The sequence below is a fragment of the Ovis canadensis genome, chromosome 13, assembly GCF_042477335.2.
Source record: "Ovis canadensis isolate MfBH-ARS-UI-01 breed Bighorn chromosome 13, ARS-UI_OviCan_v2, whole genome shotgun sequence".
Classification (NCBI taxonomy): Eukaryota; Metazoa; Chordata; class Mammalia; order Artiodactyla; family Bovidae; genus Ovis; species Ovis canadensis.
This window is the reverse complement of record NC_091257.1, coordinates 77,127,583-77,148,797: the sequence shown is the minus strand read 5'-3', so window position 1 is coordinate 77,148,797 and position 21,215 is coordinate 77,127,583. Positions and strand designations below refer to the sequence as shown.

The window sequence follows — 21,215 nt, the reverse complement described above, 5'->3', positions numbered from 1 at the left end:
ATATCATACCATGTTGCATGAGGAGAAGTGTATTTATAAGGTAAACATGAAAATGAAAGTGAAAGCCACTCAGTCTCCTCCAACTCTTTGCGACCCCATGGACTATATAGTGCATGGAATTCTCCAAGTCAATACCGGAGTGAGTAGTCTTTCCCTTCTCCAGGGAATCTTCCCAACCCAGTGATCGAACCCAGGTCTCCCACATTGCAGGCGGATTCTTTACCAACTGAGCCACCAACATATCAATGTAGAATTGCTGGGTCAAAGAATATGTTCATTTATCAAAGGATATAGAAAGAATAAAGCAAAAAGCCCCTCCGCCTGCTTTCCCATTTCTCGGTTACCCCACTGCCCTCCCCCAACAGGTAACCCTGCTGTTAGTTTCTTAGCTATCCTTCCAGAGTTCCCCACAACACACATGTAAGCAAGAGGAAGTTTAATATTTTTGTTGTTTGCACACTGTACACATTATTCTTCATATATCTTGGAGATCCTTCCATATCAGTACATAAATAGACTGCATCGTTTTCTGTGACTACAGCATATTCTGATATGTGGCTGGGTTATGACCGGCATTTGCAACTTTGATAAATAGTGCAGGTATTAGTCAGTGTTCTCCAGAGAGCAGAACCAGCTGTGTGTGTGTGTGAGAGAGAGAGAGAGAGAGAGGAAGAGAAGGAGAGGATTGATTTAAGAACTGGCTCACAGGATTATGGAGGTTTGGTAAGTCCAAAACCTGTAGGGTAGGCTGGCTGGCTCAAGACCCAGGGACAAGTTGCAGATCCAGTGCAGAGGCAGTCTGCTGACAGAATTCCTTCTTGCTGGGAGGAGGCATTGGAGTCAGTCTTTGGTCTAACAAGACCTTCAGCTGATTGGATGAGGCCCACCCACATTATGCAAGGGAATCTACTTTACTCTGATTTTAAGTCCACAAATTTAAATGTTAATCTCATCCCCAAAACACCTTAATAGAAACATCCAGAATAATGTTTGGCCAAGTACCTGGGCACAGAGGCTCAGCCAAGTTAACACACAAACCAAACCATCACAGTGCCAAACTCACCTCTTTAGTATGTGTGTGACTCGCTCAGTTGTGTCCAACTCTTTGCGACCCCATGGACTGTATGTATCCTGCCAGGCTCTTCTGTCCATGGAATTCTCCAGGCAAGAATGCTGGAGTGGCCTGCCATTCCCTTCTCCAGGGGATCTTCCTGACCCAGGGATTGAACCCAGGTCTCCTGTGATGTAGGCAGATTCTTTACAGCTGAATTACCAGGGAAACCCTGTTCCAGTTTATGGAAGATCACTGCCCACAGGTCCCAAAGAAGAGCAAGTCAGTGCCTTTGAACAGAACTTACAAATGTGTCCATGAGGTTTCATGTACCTGACACCATAGGAATCTAATGTAAAAAGAATTCACAGACTGTCAGAACAGGAAGTTACCTCAAGTGCAGTCTAATTAAATCCATTCATATTACTGAAGGGGAAACAGACTAGAGAGCGAAATTGGTTGCTGGCCAGTGGTCTAGGCTGCCCTGTGAACCATGGAGTCTGCCTGGTTCAGAAACAGCAGAATCCTGAGAGACCCAAGAGGATCAGCCCAGCGAACTACCCAGGGCTGGTTTGCATCAGATGCTCTGTGAGACCTGAACCTGGCTCCACTGGGTGGATTCTGACCAAGGAGATCCTGGCCCTGTCCAGTTCAGGCTCTCCTACCCACCTGCACCACCACAGTGGCTTCCTGTTGGCTCCACCCCAGTTCTCAGCTTTCCAGCTTCCATAGCCTGGCCTGTCCCTACGTGAGCATTCTCCTGGGCAAGACTCATGTCAACTGACAGATCCAAAGGCTCGTGGCTCTGCCGGGGTCCTGGATAAAGTGCGAAAGCCTGGCAGTCTGGCCCTGCTTGTGTCTCCCACAGCCCTACCTCCACTGCCTCTTGGCAAGGTCCTATACCGGAGGGTCTGGTCCTCCATGAGGCCATCAGCCTCTCCTGCCCTTGGGATCCAGTGCTTCCCCGCACCTCTAGATGTAGCATCCTTGGCAGGTCTGAGAGCCTCCTCTGACAGCTCCAGGCCTCGGCTCCCTATAGCTGGACTGCAGGGGCCAGGAGTGCGGTCCTGGAGCCACATCTCTCGGGTTCCTTTCCCAGCCCCTTTACTCACTGCCTGTGTGACCTCAGGCAAGCTCCTAACCTCTCAGAACCTTAGTTTCCTCTTTTTAAAATGGGCATATGGGACTTCCTTGGTGGTCAAGTGGCTAAGACTCTGAGCTCCTAATGCAGGGGGCCCAGGTTCGATCCCTGGTTGGGGAACTAGATCCCATATGCAGCAACGAAGACACAGTGCAGCCAAATAAAAAAAAAATAATAAAATGGGTACAGTTCTTGGACTTTCTGGGAGGTCCAGTGGTTAAGACTGTGCTTCCACAGCAAGGGGCATGGGTTCGATCCGTGGTCAGGGAGCTAAGACCTTGCAAGCCACCCAGCATGGCCAAAAATTTTTGAAAAATAAAATGGGTATGGTTCTTACCTCTCAGCGTTATTGGACAGGCCACTTAGCACAATGTCTGCTTGGCTAACGGTCAGCTCTAGATTATCAAATTAATATCATTGTTTCCAGAATTCTCTTCCCCACTAGTGTGTAAACTTCTTGATAAGAGGTTTGCTTTTCAGCTCAATCATGCCAACACCTGATATCAGTCAACTCTACTCCCTCCTACCCCTGTCTGATAATGGGGTAACAGGCCCTGTTGTCAGTTGTTTTTTTTTTACTTATATTAGAGTATCATTTTTATTTTTCTAATTTAGTTTTGGCTGCTCTGGGTCTTCATTGCTTTGCGCCAGCTTTCTCCAGTTGCACTGAGCAGGGCCAGTCTTTGTTGCCAGGTGCAGGCTTCTCATTGCTGTGGCCTCTCCTGCTGCAGAGCGCAGGCTCTAGGTTCTCGGGCTTCAGTAGTTGTGACACACAGGTTCAGCAGTCGTGGCTCAGAGGCCCCAGGGCTCGAGCTCAGTAGTGTGGTGTCTGGCCTTGGTGGCTCTTTGGTATGTGGAATCTTCCTGGACCAGGGATCAAACCTATGCCCCCTGCCTTGGCAGGTGGATTCCCATCCACTGTGCCACCAGGGAAGTCCCTGGAGTATAGTTGATTAACAATGGTGTCGTTAGCTTCAGGAGTACAGCAAAAATGATTCAGTTATACATATACATGTATCTATTCCTTTTTTCAAATTCTTTTCCCAGTTAGATTGTTACATAACAGTCTAACGGTTACATAGAATAGGAACTTATGTTATAAGGCACAGTTCCCTACCTTATACAGTAGGTCCTCCATTTTTTATCCATTTTAAATATAGCATTTTAAATATAGCAGTGTACATGTCAATCCCAAACTCCCTGTATCCCACCCCTCACCTGTTGTTAGTTCAAATGAGGCTGTGTAGACCCTCCACGGCAGACTGTTAACAAACCTGCATGGCTTTATTTTTTATTTTTTGGCTGTACTGCAGCATGTGGGACCTTGGTTCCCTGATCAGGGATCAAACCCACACCTGCTGCCGTGGGAGCATGGCATCTTAACCCCTGGACCACGCAGCAATTCCCTACATGGCTTTAGAATAAATCAGGGGAAACCGGTTTGATTGTCGATCATTTTTAACATGGATCGTAGATGAGTCTTTAGCGTGAAGCAGCTGGATTGAGCACCCTTCTTCCAGGGGCCATCTTCCGATGCCTTGTTCCCTGACTCCACAAACATTCTTGGAGCGCCTCCTATGGGCCAGAGTTCCGCTGGGCCCTGTGCATACAGAGAACTGACCCTTTGTTTTCAGCAACCTTATTTCTCTGAAAGAGATTATATCCTCACTTCCATTTGTAGTTCAGATTCCATCATGAACTCCAGGAACTACTTCAATCCCTTGGTTGTATTGGAATTTCATCACAAATACAAGCTATTGGATCAGGCTCATTGATCAGGGCCGCAGACTGCAGGGCAGGGGTTTCACCGAAGTACTGTGAGCAGATTCTTTTTTCACTGTCAGCACTTCATCTTTGCATTGATCCCCTCTTGTTCCTATTCTTACTAGAAATCTGCTACAGTGTTGTAAAGCAAAATAAAGTAAAAATAAAAACATAACACGAATTTTTTAAAAAAAGGAATCTGCTATCTGTTAGGGTGGTTTTTGGCTGCAGGTTATTCTTGTTTATATTTTATTTACTTTTGGAGCATGGTGTTCATTAAGATGGCAGTGGTCAGGCCAAGAGAAGATCAACCAGAAAGACCTGTATTCTCTCCCTGAAGGGGAAAGGCTGTCCTGGTTGGGGTGGAAGGAGGCGTTTCCTATTCTTTCAGTTCTGACACCCTTGTTTCTTTTTCCTCTAGTGATGTTAAAAAAAAAAAAAAAAAAAAAACAGGTGATGACAAGGAGAATCCCCAAATAGTCCAAATGGTCAGCTGTTCCCCAGTGAGACCAGCTGCCCAACCGTGAGCATTTGTTAGAATGTAGAAGCGAGCTTTCCAAAAGGCAACCCAGTAACACTTATTTTGCTGAGCATGTTTGGTCTTCTTGAGATTGTATTTCTTACATTTGCCATGTTTCACAAATATATTTCAGAGTTTTTATGAAAAGTACTATAGATAGTGCCTGATGGATAATACTTTATACTTGAGAAGCACTAGACTTTTTTTAAAATTTTTTTGGCCGCACTCCGTGACTTGTAGGATTTTAGTTACCTGACCAGGGATTGAACCCAGGCCCTCAGCAGTAAAGTGCAGACTCTTAACTGCTAGACTGCCAGGGAATTCCCTAAACAGTGTTTTTTGTTTTTTTGAGGGGAGTCAAAGTTACTAAGACATAATTTACATACAGTAAAATTCACCCTTTTTAAGGGTACAGTTCAATGAGTTTTGAAAACTGTAACCGCCACTGCAATCAACATGTAAAATACTTCCACCACCCCGGAAAGTCCCCTCATGGGCCTTTTCTTAAGATTTGTTTTTTCATTTTAATTTTGGCTGTGCTGGGTCTTCACTGCTGTGCAGGGGCTTTGTCTGATTGTGGCGCCTGGGCCTCTGATTGTTGTGGAGCACCAGCTCTAGGCACAGGGCCTCAGTAGTTGTGGCGCGTGGGCTTAGCTGCCCTGAAGCATGTGGGATCTTCCCCGAGCAGGGATCGCATGCATGTCCCCTGCATTGGCAGGTGGAAGCCCCCCTCAGGAGTTTTTACAGTCAGTCCCCTTCCCTCACTCCTAGCCCTGGTAACTACTGTCCCCTCAGTTTACCTTTTCCAGAATGTTGTATAAATGAAATAACTCAGTACATAGCCTTGTGTGACTCGCTTCTTCCACTTAGCATAATGTATTTCAGATTCCTCTATATTATTGACATGTCAGTAGTTTTTTCCTTTTTATCCCTGACTTAAGGCTACATCCCAGTTTTTAAAATCTGGAATAGCTTATTTCGTGCTTTAGTGATTATGAATAGAGAACAGCATTCATTCCTTCAGATACATCATCTTGTTTGAACCTCAGGACACTCTGAGAGTTGCATATTGTTACACCAGTGTCTGAGAAAAAGGACACACCAAGGGTTACACCACATGAGGTCACGTGGCAACAGTTGGAATTTTAGTCTTCTACCTCCCAACTAGAAAGGATTTTTTTTACCAAGATACAATTCACATTCTATAGAATTACTAGAAAGGTTTTAATTGAACTTAACGTAAATTAAGAAGTATTACAAAATCAAACCCACACTGAAACATCTCCATGAATATTTCATTTCTCACTCTGTTACCTCTTGATCCAATGGGGCTCTTTTAAACCATGGGTAACCCCAAAATGAATAAAGTGTACTAGTGCAAAATAAACTAAAATTGATATAACAAATAATGGAAACAATCTAATATCAGGCAATAGATTGGGTATATCCATTATGGTGTATGTATGTAATGGACGAGCATGCAGCCATTGAAATGGATATTGAAGAAGACAGTAAAAGGACCTTGGTCATGATATACAGCTAAAAAAAATCAGGTTACAAAACAGTAAGATCAAGGTGAACCTACTCTTGTAAAGTTTACATAGAAATAAATTAGTAAGTTGGTAAAGTGAATATAAAGGAAAATATTATCAGTGGTGATTTCTGGGCCATGGAATAACAGGTTTTGAATTTTTTCGTTTGGGTATCTGTAAAATCTAAATTTTTCAATATAAGCATCAATTTGTGATGTTTAGTCGCCAAGTCATGTCTGATTCTGTGAATCCACAGACTGTAGCCCACCAGGCTCCTCTGCCCATGAGATTTCCCAGGCAAGAATACTGGAGTGGGTTGTCATTTGCTTCTCCAGGGGATCTTCCTGACCCAGGGATTGAACCTGCATCTCCTGAGTTGGCAGGCAGATTCTTTACCATTGAGCCACCAGGGAAGCCCAGTTAGTGTGATCTATTTGTAGAGATAATACATGAAAGGTACACAGTGACAAATTCAAAGAGAACTTCCCTACCCCCTAGATTGCTAAAAAGAACATCTTTTTTTTTTTTTTTAAGTTTTTTCAACCAAAACAACTACACTTCCTCCACCCCACCTACCTGAATTATTTCTAGACGCCTCGCCTCTGATGAGGTCGGGTGACGCCCTGGGGCTGATCTGGGCCTTTAACCTGGGCCTTGTCTTCAGTCCTATGGCAGGTGATCCCACTTCTCCCCGATAGCCCTTCTGGGACCAGCTTCTCCCTACTGCTTTTCATTTCTGCTCCCCTGGGTCAGACCCTGAACCCTGACGGGAGACTCAGAGAAGCTTTAGTCAGATCACTACTTTCATAGAGAAAAGAAAGCCATAGAGAGAGGAAGAGGGGGGTGGGGGGGGCAGTGGAGGAAGGAGGGAGAGAAAAACTTCAGTCCTTCCCGCCCCAGACCTTCCATAACCTCCTTCAGCACTTCCTGCTAGTGTGGTGGAATGAGTCTGAGCTTTGGCATCAGACGTGGGTTCAAATAGCCATCTGTGTTCACAGATGCATTCACTCAGAGTATTTTGACTCTCTCGCCATGCACCCGCTCCTGGGTGAAGCAGTGTGCAACCTTGAGGAGGTTTGCTTCACCTCTCCTCTCTGGTTCATCGGTAAAATGGAGACAGTGTCAACCTCACAGGGTAATTGTGAGGGTCTTTTTATAATTAATTTTCCATTTTTATTTTTGGCTCTGCTCACGTGGGCTTTCCTCTAGTTTCAGTGAGCAGGGAAATAACGACTCTGGGACTCCGTTAAATATTGCTGCGCTGACTGGAGAAATCTCAGGCTCGCCAGGTCCAGGAGGCGTAGACGAGGGTCAGGAAGAGGAAGGTGGCCACAGACAGCAGCATGTTCTTGTGGTTTTTCTGCCGAACCAATTTCAGCTGCTTCTCATAGCTGGAGGCTTTGTTCATCAGGCTGCTTTTCTCCTTCTCCAGAGACCTCCTGGCCTCTGAGCTCAGCTCCGCCCCACAGAGCCTGGAGTTCACAGCCTCCAGGTCTCTCCAACATTCTTTCTAGCCCATGAATCTCTAGAGCGATGCCCCAGTTGTCTCGCGTCATTGTAGTCATGTTACTTGTCAGGTTCTTGGAGCCATCATTTCCCCGCTCTGGTTGCAGTGTGCAGGCTTCTCATTGCGGTGACTTCTCCTGTTGTGGGGCATAGCCTCCTGGGCATGCAGACTTCAGTAGCTGCAGCGTGTGGGCTCAGTGGTTGCAACTCCCAGGCTCTAGCACAGGCTCAATAGTTGTGGCATCCCGGCTCTTTTGTTCCACGGCATGTGGGATCTTCCTGGATCCAGGATCAAATCCATGTCTCCTGCATTGGTGCATTGGCGGTTTCTTTACCACCGAGCTACCAGGGAAGCCCAGTTGTGAGGATTGAATGAGGTGGTCTCCATGGGGCACGCAGCCTGCACCATCACTCCCTCACTTAGTACTGAGAAAACCAAAACAAAACACGTTCAGTGGCAGTAGGTGGCTGCTGCACCCCTGATAGTCTCACCCCAGGACTAAATGAGTGGCTAGACTAGTGGTTCTCAAAGTGTAGTCCCAGGACCCACAGTGTGAGCATCCCTTGGGAACTTTGGAGAAATACAAGTTCTTGGGCCCTGCTCTAGACCTACGGGTCAGAAACTCTAGGGCTGTGACCCAGTGCTCTGCGTGGTAACCAGCCCTCGGAGGTTAACTATGATGCACGCCTGCCTTTGAAGGCCACTGAGCTATACCACCCCCTGCATTTAAGAGACCACCAACTATGTCATTAATAAACACAGGGTATGACCAGCCCAGGGGAGACCTCCCTCTAAGATCAATACCATCTAACAGAGACACCTCTAGATTGGGCTGTGGAGCCTTGAAAGCACTCCAAAATTTAGGGACATCCCCTAAAACACCTAGGCTTCCCTTCAGGAGCATCTTGTGACTCAGCCTTGAGTTTAGTAAAGAGTTTTCATCCGTTCTCTTGAGTTAAGAGATTTCTAATTTTCATCCTGCTGAATGAAACAGAGAAGCTGTGAGACTTCGTGGGTGCTTTGGTCTGGGCGGCAGACAGAAGGGGAGACAGACTCTCCCTTCATATCCTGGGACTTTCAGTTCAATCAGCAGTTCTCTGAGCTGCTCATTAAATTCTTGGCAGCCCCAACTTCAAATATTCCGTCCCTTTGTGTCTTTGGGGACCCTTATACTCGTTAGATCTTTCCCATGGGTTTTTGATTTGGAAGTGACGGTCCCTGTAACTGTGCAAAGGGCACAGTGCTGGGGTGGTAGGGGCCATGTTGAATTAGGACACCTGCCACTCACCTTTGAGGAACTTGAAATTAAGAAATGCACAGGAAATTGTAAATCCATGTGGACAGGCAGTGGAGTGGAGGAGGACACTGGGTCAGAGCGCCCTGGGAGGAGAGGTGGCCAGGAGCTCCAGACTGGTCTGGAGTCAGGGCGTGGTCACTTTGTCCTGACAGGCCCGAAGAGAGGGATCTGAGGGCCACACTTCCAAGTCACGTGGCCTGTGCGTTGTGAGAGATGAAAAAGCTGCCTCTGGCCTCTTTGGAGAGCCCCGTTTACCTACTGTTGACTAAATAAAAGCTTAGAGAGGCTTATGGAATAAGGCTGCTTTCACATCAAAGGGCTCTTACAAAACAGCTTGGTGATGAGTTAAGTACAAATGAATCAGAAACAGATGGACTCAATTTCCTCGAAAATACCCCTGGGCTTCAACAAGAAGAGGGAAAGTGCTCAGCCAAAGGCATTGTGGGTTTTTGCTGATCCTAAAATATGCTCAGTGATTTGGCCTGGAACAGAGCCGAGATGTAGGGACTGTCAGACTCCAAGTCATTCCAGGGTCCAGCTGGCGTCTGGCCAACACATCAGCTGATCCCCAGCAGCCCCTCCCCACTCTCCTCGATGGCCCAGGAGGAGACCCCATTGGCTTGGTCCTGCTCTGGCTTTGCAAGCCTGGACAGAAAAGCCAGTGAGACCTTCCTTTTCCCTGGCTCTAAAATGCAAGAGTTAATTTAGATGATCTCTTAAGGCTTTTTCAGCATGGGTGTTCCATGAGCAATAATAACAGTAATAATTGCCAACATTTACTGAATGATTCCTTATGCCAGGCACTGCTGCATTAAAAGCTTTATATATATTGGCTTGTTTTACTTCTTTCAGCAGCCCTGGGCTAGCACTATAACTATCTCTGTTGTACAGATGAGGAAACCAAGACTCAAGAGAGTTAAATAGCTGGCCCAAAGGCCCACAGCTGGTACACGGCAGAGTCTGGATTCTGACCGAGTGATAAGGTATCTTGGTAATAGCTAGCCTGTCAAGTTCTGGATTTCCATTCTCATGGCAACTTTCTAGTCCTTGAGTTGGTATTGAGTAGTCTCCTGACTGCCCAGCTAGAGACTGTCCATTCTCTAAGAAGTCTTTAGAACTTTGGCCAAAGTAGACCAAAAACACAACTTGCCCTTGCTACCCTCCTCTCCCCCAGACCCTTAAGTGCCTGTGTTAGATGCTGGGGACACCCAGCCTTGCTTTCCGGGTGGTGGACAGCGACTTTGAGGCAGCATGACAGATGCCCACTAGAGGAAGTGTGCAGAACACGCCCTAGGGGCCCTGATGGAGCCTTCTGACCAACCGGGTGAAGCCCAGCAGGAGTGAGGAAGGCTGGCGAGGGGTGATTGAGGACCCAGCAGTGGGTAACGGCGGGAGCTCCCTTGGCAGGGAGGTGGGAAAAACTTGTGGTGCTTGTGGAAAAACTGGAGGTCATTTAAGATGAGGAAGGCCCTGGGGTATGTGTTGGGGAACCAGAACCGCAGGAGAGAAGGCCGGGAAGATAGTCAGGGACCAGATCCTGCCAGGTGAGCCTTAGAACTTGGTCTTAAAGGGAGTCACAGACAGGGGTTAAGCAGGAGAGGGGCAGGAGCATCACTGCCCGCCTGCCCCCGGCATGGTCCCCCTCCAGGCTGTCTCCCAGCCCCAGTGGGAGTGGAGGCTTTAAGGGCAAGGGCGTGTCCAGCACAGCTCACAGCAAGCACTCAATCAGTGTTCACCTAACATCCACCACCCGCAAGAAGAGCCAGGTCCCCTGACTTGGGTCAGCGAAAGCAGTCTAGAAATCAAGGACCTGGGCAGTGGTTCCTAACTGTGGCAGCACTGTAGAATCACCTGGGGAATGAAAACTCCCAGCCCCTGAGTCAGGATCGCTGTACAGAGGGGCTTGGTGTCAATGTTTTCCAGAGCTGCTCAGATCACTACAGTGTCCGGCCAGAGCTGGGCTCACTGACAGCCTTCAGTGTGCATCAGAACCTCCCTGGGTGCTCACCTTGCCCAAGCTCAGACAAACCTGTGCAATCATCATGGGCCCAAGCGGGCAGGGGTCAGGGCATCTGTGATCTTCTCAGGATCCCTGGGTGATTCCAATGGATGTATAATGTTGCGATCCCTTGATCCTCTGACTTGGGTATGTTTGCCTCAGCTTCTAAAGTAGGTCTGAGTCCTGGTGGGTCAGAGCTGATCAGCAGTTGATCAGAAGGGTGACCCAGATGTAGCTTGAAACCCTTCTCGTGAAGCAGTGAGTGTTTGATGACTGCCACTCCCGGGGCACAGAGAATAGAAATAAGGGCCGTTTCAGAGAACAGCCTCCTACAGCACCCACAAAACTGTCAGTGCACCTTCTTAGCTGGGCGGCGCCGAGGGGCTCTGTTCCTGGGCTCCCAGCTCCTGGCCTCACCCTCACCCTCCAGGGCTCTTCTGAGTCCCTCTGTCATGAACACCAAATAAGAATGATGAACGGGGAAGATGTGTTCTGATCATTTAACTGCTCAACTTAGTGGTGTGGTCAGAAGATAAAGGGACTTAAGTGCCAGCCTGAGGGGTTCTGATGGTACACAATGAGAAATCACTCATTTTTCATGCAACAAATATTTACCGAGGGCCTGTTTCATACCAAGCATTGTGCGAGGACATCATCGTGAGTAAAACCAACCTCACAGGCTTACTCTCCCCCAGGGAGACAGGCAGTTGACAGGTGAAGAAGTACAAGATTAACTTGTACTATGGATTAGAATGGAAGTAGTTTTCATGCGAAGCTAGGGAATAGTGTTGGGGGGTGTTTCTCGTGATGGTCAGGGAAAGTCTCTCCGAGGTGACGCGGAACCTAATCCTGCAGGATGCTAGGGAGCCAAACATGTAGTGAATGGAAGGGAGAAGGAGCAGGCATGTGCAAAGGCCCTGAGGCACCCTTGGTGTGCTTGAGAAACAAGTGGTTGCAGAAGGAGAGCCCATGGGAATGTGGTGAGGGTGGAGGGAAGCAGGGCCCAGGCACACAGGGCTGTGATAAAGAATCCAGTTCTTCAGCAGGAGAGTCACTTGCCTTTTATCTCCCCAGTGAGAGAGTGCATCGCGGTTTGAGTGGTGGGAAGTGAGAAGAACGTGGCATATCATTGGCAGCTCGAGGATGTGGGCTTCTACTGTGAACTCACATGTGACCTGGGGCAAGTTGCTGCCCCCCCTCAGGTCCCCCAGTTTTCCTCTGTTGGAGGACTGGCTGTGTGTGGTCCGTGTCTAGCTATGTCGAGTGAGGTGTCCTAGGAGCCTCCAGCTATTCATACAGAAACCAAAGATAAAGAAGTGCCCACGCCCCGAGTGGCCGTGACACGGAAAACCCTTCGGAAGCTGTGTCACCGACTTTTGCTCATAATTGAGTGAAGTAGTCGCTCTTCTTGACTCAGCTGTTGGGCTGTTGTCCCCAGGGCAGGCAACCCATACGTAAATACTGATTTATGGAGGCTGAACTGGCCTTATTTCTTGTAATCCCAGAAGAGTACAGAGTGGTTGTGGGGCTAGGGGCGGCGGGGACAGTGGCTGGGGTGAGGCTGGGCGCTGGCCGCTGGGAAGGTGTCATATTTTATGAATGATTTCCTGACAGGTAGAGCGGCTGACTCAGCTGGCAGCCTCCCATGGGTTGGTGTGTGGGGCCTGCTTTTCCGGAGTCGAATGCTAATCTACCAGGGGCAGCTGGCTCGGGGGAAGGAAGGGCCCCCAGCTCGGTGGGCTGGGGCGGGCAGCTGTGCATCTTTGGCGGTTGTTCTCCTCCCAGAGCTTTTCTTAGCTTGTCCGGGGTGGGCCATGGGGGGTGAGCAGGACCCCCTCCGTCTCTCCTCCTTCTCCTCCTCCTCGTGTCTTCCTTTACCGCCTCCCCCTCCTCCCCTCCACACTCCTCCTCAGAGGCCTGCTGTCAGCAGCTTTCAGCTCCGCTGCCGCCAGCAGACATGAGCCCGCATGGGAGGGGGTGAAGGCTGCTCCCCAGGAGCCCCTCCCTGCAGCAGGCCCCCCACCAAAGTCAGGAGACTCTTGAGGGATGGGGGAAGTGGGGGCTGAGCTCTCAGCAAACCAGGGTGGCAGAAGCGAGGCAGGATCCTCTGTCCGCTCCAGCCCCTGGGAGCACTCTCTTTCAGGAGACGTCCATCTCTCTCTGCATCCCCGCCCGGGTCAGAGAAGCCTTGCGGAGAGAAGCCCTGTGCTCGAGGCCAGCGGGGGAGGACGTTCAGGCCCGTGGGAAGGGCCGGGCAGAGAACGTGTGCTTCTGAGTTTGGGCGTATTTGCCATCACGGGGAGGCCAGCCAGGGGCCGGGGAGGCGCGGCCCATCCCATGGACACTTTATTCCACAAAATTCTCACCACAACATTAAGCAGCAGTTAGTCCTCTTTTTTTTTTTTTTTTTAAGATCACGGCATGTGGGATGCTACTACCCCCAACCAGGGATCGAACCTACACTTCCTACATTGGAAGCACAGAGTCTTAACCACTGAACCAACAGGAAAGTTCCTTTTTCCTTTAAGAAGTAGTTATTTTCCCCATTTTACAGATGAGGAAATCAACTCAGAGGAGGAAATGCATTTGCCCAAAGTCACACAGCAATTAAGTGGGGGAGTGAGGCTTCAAACCAGTCTGCGGAGGTCCAAAGCCATTCCTCACATGTCACTTCCTGCCTCTTGGAGAGAAAGCCCGTGAAGAAGGTGGATTGGGAGGAAGGGCCCCTCTTGTTGGGGAGAAGTAGGGGGTGGGGGAGTCAGGGACTTGCGTCTGAATTGCCGGGTGATCCTGGGTGGCCTGTGTCCTTTCTCTGCTCCTCTGTCACCCTATCTGGACCAGGGAAAATTTAAACTAGATGCTTCTAGATCCCTGCTCCTTGTCAGCATCCTCCTCCTCAAACCACCTCGCCAAGGCCCAGAGTTTTGGAAGAGCCTGGATGCTGGCTGGCCTGAGAGTCCTGGCCAGCTATGGCCATCAGGGGCGTCTCCCTGTGGGCCTCCTACTCTCCTTGTGAGGCTTGCTCAGCTCAGGGAAGGAGAGGTGCTGCTTGGCCTAGAAGGGTCCCGTGACCTTGGCCTGCCCAGGTCTCAGAGAACTAGGCCCAGGACCCCCGTTCTGCCTCCATCCTCAGGGCTCAGAAGGATGCCCAGTGAGAGAAGGATGCCCAGGGCTCTAGGACACCCACACCCACACCCAGGGCTCTAGGACACACACCACATCCTGCTTCCTCCCTCTCAGGTGTTGATTAGGTGATTGGGGGCCTCCAGTAATTATCAACATTTGGCAATTTGCAGGCGACTGACGCAGGCGGTGGGGGCAGAGGAGAGGAGGCAGCCTCTGGAGAGCAGAGGAAATCTAGTGACTGTGAAGCCCCTGGGTCACGGTCTCCTCCTTGCAGGCTCGTCTGTAGCCCGAGTCAGCCTTGCCCCCTGGTCCTGGTCTTTGTGTCACACCTGGGAAGAGACCCCACGCTGTTAGGCCGGGATGAGCAGAGTAGCAAGGGTGGCTAGTGATGCTGACAATAAGACGGGACCAGTTGGCAGGTTTAAACACACTGCCGCCCGGAAGCCCCGCCGCTATTACCTTGGGGGAGCATCTCTGGAGCAACGTGCCAGCTTCCTCCTTCCAGACCACCCTTACTGCCCGGGGGCCCGTGGGCAAGTCTCTCACCTCTTTGTGCCTCGGTTTCCTCATCTCTGATCTGGGAGCCATGGCTATTCTGGAACTGTGGGAGGAATTCATACGACAAGCCTGCATTCTTGGGGCGCACGGTGAGCCTGTCGGTGGCAGCCGTCACTGCTGGGGTGGCTGTCATTGTGGCAGGTGTGACACCTCGCCCAGCACCCCTCTTGCTGCTCCCGAGTGGAGAGAGCCATCTCCCTCATCCCCTCCACCTCACCACACAGTGTCTCGACGGGGCTTCCGTCCGATCACCTGAACTGTACTTGCTTCTTTCCACGTCTGGCTCCTAGACAGCACAGGCCTGGCATTCAAGGGCCCTGCACCCACAGCCGACACCCATTCTTGGTGGGTGGACACTTCGACCATCTCAGCAGGGGGAGGACAGGAGGCAGGGCACCTCCCCCGGGACTTCTCTGCGCTGCCCCTTCTCTGCCAGGGTTCCTCTAGGTGTGGCGGCCACTACAGAAACCCTGTCGCACCACCGGGAGAAGCCAAAGGTTGCCCAGACGACAGCCTTGGCCTCGGAAAGGAGCCCAGCTACAGCTCATGCACTTCCTCTTCCTTTCACACCTGCCACATCCTGAACCGAGGTTTCTGTTCCTCTATCAGAGCGGATAAACCCACCCCCGTCACACTTCCCCCAGCGGAGCTTTCTAGAAGGCCCCAAACCTCGGAGGTGCCCAGTATGGATTACTGGATACCTGCTCTCACGGGGTGGGGTTTTCTTCCCCAGGCACCAGCAAGGTAGAGGGGGGCTCCTAGACAGCCCCCTGCCTAAGCAAACAGCCCCCCAGTCACCGAAGACATCCTGAAGCGCGGCTTTGCTGGCTTCTGCCCTTGACTTGTGAACTAGTACTGGGTTTACTGGGATGCAGATTAGCGGTGAAGCCGGATGCAGTGCTGGCTTTGGAGCTCTTTGGGGACCCGCAATGCTCTCAGCCCCGCCAAGCCCCCACATCGTGATGACAGCTCTAATCAGCAGCAAGCAGTGAGGGCCAGGAGGGCCCCCCGGGCACAGATGCAGCCACTGCGTGGCTGACTGCCTATGGGCTGCAACTTGGACCAGGGCAGCCTCGGCGCAGCCTGCTCGCTCTCAGGGCCCCTGCTGTTTTGCAGGCATTGGGCGGCATCCTGGAGATGCAATGCCGAGATCCAACTCAACGAATGCTATGAGTGTCTACTACACACGGGGCACTGGGCCCCCGAGGCGGCCAATGCAGCCATGCCCTGGGAAGCCCCAAGTGGACACGTGACCCGCACCAGGCGACTCAGCTCTGTTTGAACAGAGAGTTCGTACCTCGAGTTGGGGGCAGTTAGGAAGGGAGCAGCTGCCTAGCCACAGGGCCGTGTGCAAGTCACCGGGACCTGCCTCGGTTTCCCCATCTGTCAGGCCATCCTGCACGATCCAGCCCCCGCTTCTCCTGTTTCGTCCCGTCCTGCCGGCCTCCCCATCACTGCCTCTGCAGTGCCAGCCTCCTGCGGCCTCCTGGGCTAACTCTTCCTCCTTAGTCAAGTCTCAGCTCGGGGGTCACCTCCTCCCGGGGGCCTGCCCTGACCACCCTGCCTCTGCCTCCTTCCCTCCCCCACTGTTCCTTATGGCACTTGCACCAAGTCCGACAGTCTGTTTACGTGCTGCCGCTTGTCTCTCTCTCCCAAGCCCAGAGCTTGGCACTGGATACATATTTGCTGAATGAATGAATGAATGAATGAATGTGCTAGATCCCATGGGGCCTTGCTCATCACACCACACGCTGCTCCTAGAGGGTGGGAAAAGCTTGAAGGATTTTAATGAAGCAGCAACAACAAGACCACAGTTACGTTGTTAAAAAGCCTTCCTGCTGCCCTGTGAGGGTGGGGGGGCGGCGGGAGACCAGCCTGGAGTCTGTCACTGCCTCTTTTCTGCCTCCTTCTCCTCCAGGCCCCACCTCTTCCAAAATGGATTTTTTTTTCAACTCAGAGCACAGTTCCTCATGAACTGTCATTGTAAATAAGCAGCCTGGAGGCCAGGAAAAAGATTCTTTTTTCATTCTTTTTTCCTCCTTGAAAGACTAGCTTCCTGAATGAGCCGGGAGCACCCCTGTGCCCCTCAGTGTGCCTGATGCATTGTGTGACTGAGAAGTGAGTGCTGGGTGTGTCCTGGCATCTGAGCAGCGACAGGAGTCGAGGCTGCAGGAGACACCCTGAGCCCTTGGGGCAGGGCCGGAGGAAGGCCCTTTGGACACCTGGGAACTCAGGAGCCGCTTGTGGGTGGCTGGGCTCCGTAAGGAGCCGTCCTCACTTCCTGTCATTGGGTGGCAGGGTGAGCAGTGGACGCTGTGGTTAGTTCATCTTAGACAAGCCTCTCCGCCTCTGAGCCCAGCATGCCAGCCACGCTGTAGAGGGGTCCCTAGGAGAGGGTGTCAGGTACGAAGAACCCTGGGATTGAAGTCTTTTTTTAAATATTTTTCTATTTGGCGGCATCAGGTCTCACTTGTGACGTGCAGCCTCTTCTAGCTGTGGCGTGCAAACCCATAGCTGTAGCTTGTGGGCTCCAGTACCCCAGCCAGGGAGCAAACCCAGGCCCCCTGCATTGGGAGTACAGAGTCTTAGCCACTGGACCACCAGGGAAACCTCTGATTATTTTAGCCACACAGACAAAGGGAGGAATCCTTGCCTGGATTCCCTGGGGTGTGGCAGGGGGAGGGGGGTGAACATGGCCCACAAGGAGGGCCCCAAACCTGTGGCAGAGATGATTGGCACACTCCCAGCAGATAGGAGAGATTGGGTCCAGGGACATGGAATCACGACAATGCAGAGAGAGGAGAGGTTAGCAGGCTGAGCAGGAGCTCAAAGCCTGGGCTCCCTGCTCGGGGTCAGGGCTGAGCTCATTGAGTTTGTCTGAGTTGATCTGGGTTCTCTCCTCTGGGCTGTTTTCTGTTTGCAGCATGGGCCTCGCCAGCCTCGGTTTCCCCACCTGTCCCCAGGAATAACAGGATCTGTAGCATCCATGTGTCATGAAGCCCGTGAAGGACATGGCACAGTCAAGTCCCAAATTCTAACCATCCGAATTCTGACTGAGGAGCTTTGAGAGAAGAGGGTGGCAGAGGATGAGATGGTTAGACAGCATCACTGACTCAATGGGCATGAATTTGAGCAAACTCTGGGAGACAGTGGAGGACAGAGGAGCCTGGCATGCTGCAGTCCATGGGGTTGCAAAGAGTCAGACACGACTTGGTAACTGAACCCCAACAGCAAGCTTTGAGAGATGAGATCTGGACAGAAATAAACCCAGCAGAACAATATAAGGATGAAAGAGTTAAAAATGCCTTCTTTTTTTTCTTTTGTTCTTTTTTTGGTGAGGGGCGTTTTTTGTGAGGAAGAGCAGACATAGATACCATCTGTAACAAAAGCTCTGAAGGTGGGATGGAGTAACCCTGGCACACCCTTTGAGGTGGGCTGGGTATTGTCGTTTTTGTCCTGTAAATTCAGGCACTTGGGACTTTCCCGGTGGTCCAGTGGCTAAGACTCTGCACTCCCAATGCAGGGGGACTGGGTCAGCTCCCTGGTCAGGGAACTAGATCCCACATGCTGCCACTAAGAACTGATGCCGCCAAATAAATATTTTTAAAACAAATAAATAAATCTAGGCATTCTGGGGACTTTCCTGGTGGTTCAGTGGTTAAAAGTCCACCCTCCCAATATAGGGATGCAGGGGGCTAGGGTTTGATCCCTGGTCAGGAAACTAAGATCCTACATCCTGCGGGGAGCAGCCAAAAAAATAAATAAATAAAAATCCAGGCGCACTCTAGGCTAACCTGATGGAACCCCTGACCCAAAGGCGCCCCCTGGTGGTCTATTCTAAAAACACTGAAGGTTCTCCCACTTGCTTTTTTTCTCCTTTATTAAGGATGCCCTCCTTTACTATTACGGGATTCCCTGGTGGCTCAGACGGTAAAGCATCTACCTGCAAGACAGGAGACCTGGCTTCAGTCGCTGGGTTGGGAAGATCCCCTGGAGAAGGAAATGGCAACCCACTCCAATACTCTTGCCTAGAAAATTCTGTGGATGGAGGAGTCTGATGGGCTACAGTCCATGGGGTTGCAAAGAGTCGGACAAGACTGATTGACCTCACTTTCACTTTTCCTTTACTATTGAGCTTCACTGGTGCCTCAGCTGGTAAAGAATCCACCTGCAATGCGGGAGAACTGAGTCCAGTCCCTGGGTTGGGAAGATCCCCTGGTGGAGGGCATAGCAACCCAAACCAGTATTCTTGCCTGGAGAATCCCCACGGAGAAAGGAGCCTGGTAGGCTACAGTCCATGGGATCCCAAAGAGTAGGACACGACTGAGCAGCTAAGCACAAAGCAAAGTATTGTCCTTTTTTTCTGAATACCAGACTAACACATCCAAAAACATATCTTCTGTAGGACAAGTTCCTAGAAGCACCAGGGCTGAGTTGGTAGATGCTAGCATTTTGCATGTAGGCAGGTGACAGATAAGTCTCTTTCCAAAACAGTTTGGTTCAGATTAACATAAACACCAAGATGAGGCCAGGTGAGTCACTTCCCCCGTGTGTCCTGGCCATAAAATGAAAGGGCTGGATTTTTTTTTTTTTTTAAAGAAACAAATTTAGGAAACTCGTCTTCTCTGAACAGCAGAGCCCCTGCTTTGTGCTCACAGGTGGGTGTGTTGAGACTCATCTACAGCTGAGCCAGCCAAGGCTGAAAGAGGCTGGCCAGGCAGCGCCCTGCCCAAGCTTGCACAGCTCACAGGTCTTCCCAAGCCTGCCTGATCACCAGACCCTCTGCTACTCCACGACCCCACGCTCCTCCCCAGCTTCTTCATTCATTCTATCAGCAAAACAGCGCTGCGTGGCCACCAGAGCCAGGCTCTCTGCACCACTGAGGGGACGCCACAGGAGCAAAAGCAGACATGTCCATGCACACTGGAAGAATCTCACAAATTAACACACATGTGCAAATGGAGCCAAATGGTGGGGCAAGAGGCACAGATGAGTGCAGGATCAGGGGAGCCTGGAGCTGGCCAGCCGGTCCTTATGCTGAGGGCACAGGGTCACTGTGAGGGATTTTAAGCAGGGGAGGGGGTGACCTAGTGAAAATAAAGCAGAAAGACCAGCGTGTGCTTCAAAAGCTGCCATCTGTCCATCACATGTCCCTTGGAGCCTCACCTGGGTCCCTGGGCCTGGGGGACCTGCGGTGGCTGCAATGTGAGGAGCCTGTGGCCGTTGAGCCCACCTCTGGCAGCCAGGTCTGAGGAGCCGGCCACTTCCACCCCCTGCTCTCCCTGTGGTTGGCTGCTGGGGCCGGGACACCTCGGCCAGCGCAGAGGGGAGGCAGCGGGACGGCCCCAGGAGGGGCCGGGGCCTCCTGCCTCCCAGCTGTCTGTGGTTCTCAGGGCCCGGCCAGCCTCTTCCTGCCATTTGTCCCAGCCCTGGGCCTTATCAGAAAGGACTCTTTCCACGGCTTGTCCCCACCCTGTCCCCTCTGCCTCTCCCTAGGGGACAGAGAGGTGCCTCCAAGCTGTGAGGGGGGCACAAAGAGGTGCTCAGCCCTCCTGACAGAGGGGTCTTGGTGCTAGGGGCAGGCTTCTTTTATGGACACTCCTTCCAAACGGTTTCCATTCTTCCCTTCCCAAGTCATTCTGGGTCTCCTGGCCCGATGCCAGCGTTGCCTCCCCAAGTCTAGTCAGACTCCCCTTTTCACCCAACAGTGTGCGATGGGCCCCACGTGATGCCAGGGCTAGTTAAACAGGTTGAGGGGAGACCAGGACAGAGGGTGGGCTGCACCCTGCCCTCCGGAGCTCACAGCCCAGTGGGAAGATACAGGGCCATCTCCAAGTAAGGGAGAGAAATATTCTTCTAGAACTGTGTGTGCAAAACACTGGGGGCTTGAAGGAAGAAGTGGAGGGTGGAGCGGTGATCAGAGAAGGCAGAGCCCATGACTTCCTCCCCTAGAGTTCCAGACATAAGGTCTGGTGTGATGAGAAATAGGGAGGGCATGGAAAGCAACACACGCACGCACACACGCACACACGCACACACGCACACAGACGCACATGCACACACACGCACACAGACGCGCGTGCACACACATATTCGTGCACGCACACACACGCATGTGCACGCGTGGCTCATTTCCCCCACAGAACTAGGCTACTTAATTTGCAGGACTATTCTTCAGTCTGAAATGATAGCCTTCCTAGTTTTTGGTGTTTTGATGTCCTTTCCAGGAGGTACTTGGTTGTTGTTTTTATTGTGGTTAAAGAGGACATAACATGAGTTCTGCTTGTGTAACAAAATGTTAAGTGTGTAGCCCAGAATTGCTAACTGGATGCCCAGTGCTATACAGCACATCCTTAGAACTTAGTCCTCTTGCTTGACTGAAAGTCCACCCTCGTTGACAGCAATTCCCCTCCCCTCAGCTCCTGCCAACCACCCTTCTCCTTTCTGTTTCTGAGTTTGACTGTTCTAGGTGCCTCATGTGCGTGGAATCTTACGATATTTGTCCTTCTGTAACTGGCTGATTTCATTTAGCATGTCCTCAAGTTTTCATCGGTGTTTAGCCTAAGATAGGATTTCCTTCTTTTCTGTGGCTGAATAGCATTTCATTGTACGTATCCACCACATTTTCTTCTCTTTTTTAATATGCAACTTTCAATTATTTATTTAACATTTTATTTATTTTATTTAAAATTTTTATTTCTTTATTTTTGGCTCAGTAGT

General features: G+C 50.8%; 1 long non-coding RNA gene and 1 pseudogene across 1 annotated transcript; both read right to left on the bottom strand.

Annotated features, from left to right (window-relative positions):
- Positions 1-7,156: 7,156 nt before the first annotated feature.
- Positions 7,157-7,652, bottom strand: LOC138417142 (coiled-coil domain-containing protein 167-like; annotated as a pseudogene).
- Positions 7,653-13,184: 5,532 nt separating this feature from the next.
- On the bottom strand, positions 13,185-15,063 carry LOC138417143 (uncharacterized). Its single transcript, XR_011247999.1, has 3 exons — positions 14,748-15,063; positions 14,484-14,538; positions 13,185-14,266 (listed from the first exon to the last, which is right to left on the bottom strand). It is a non-coding gene; the product is annotated as an uncharacterized lncRNA (long non-coding RNA).
- Between the last annotated feature and the right edge of the window lie 6,152 nt (positions 15,064-21,215).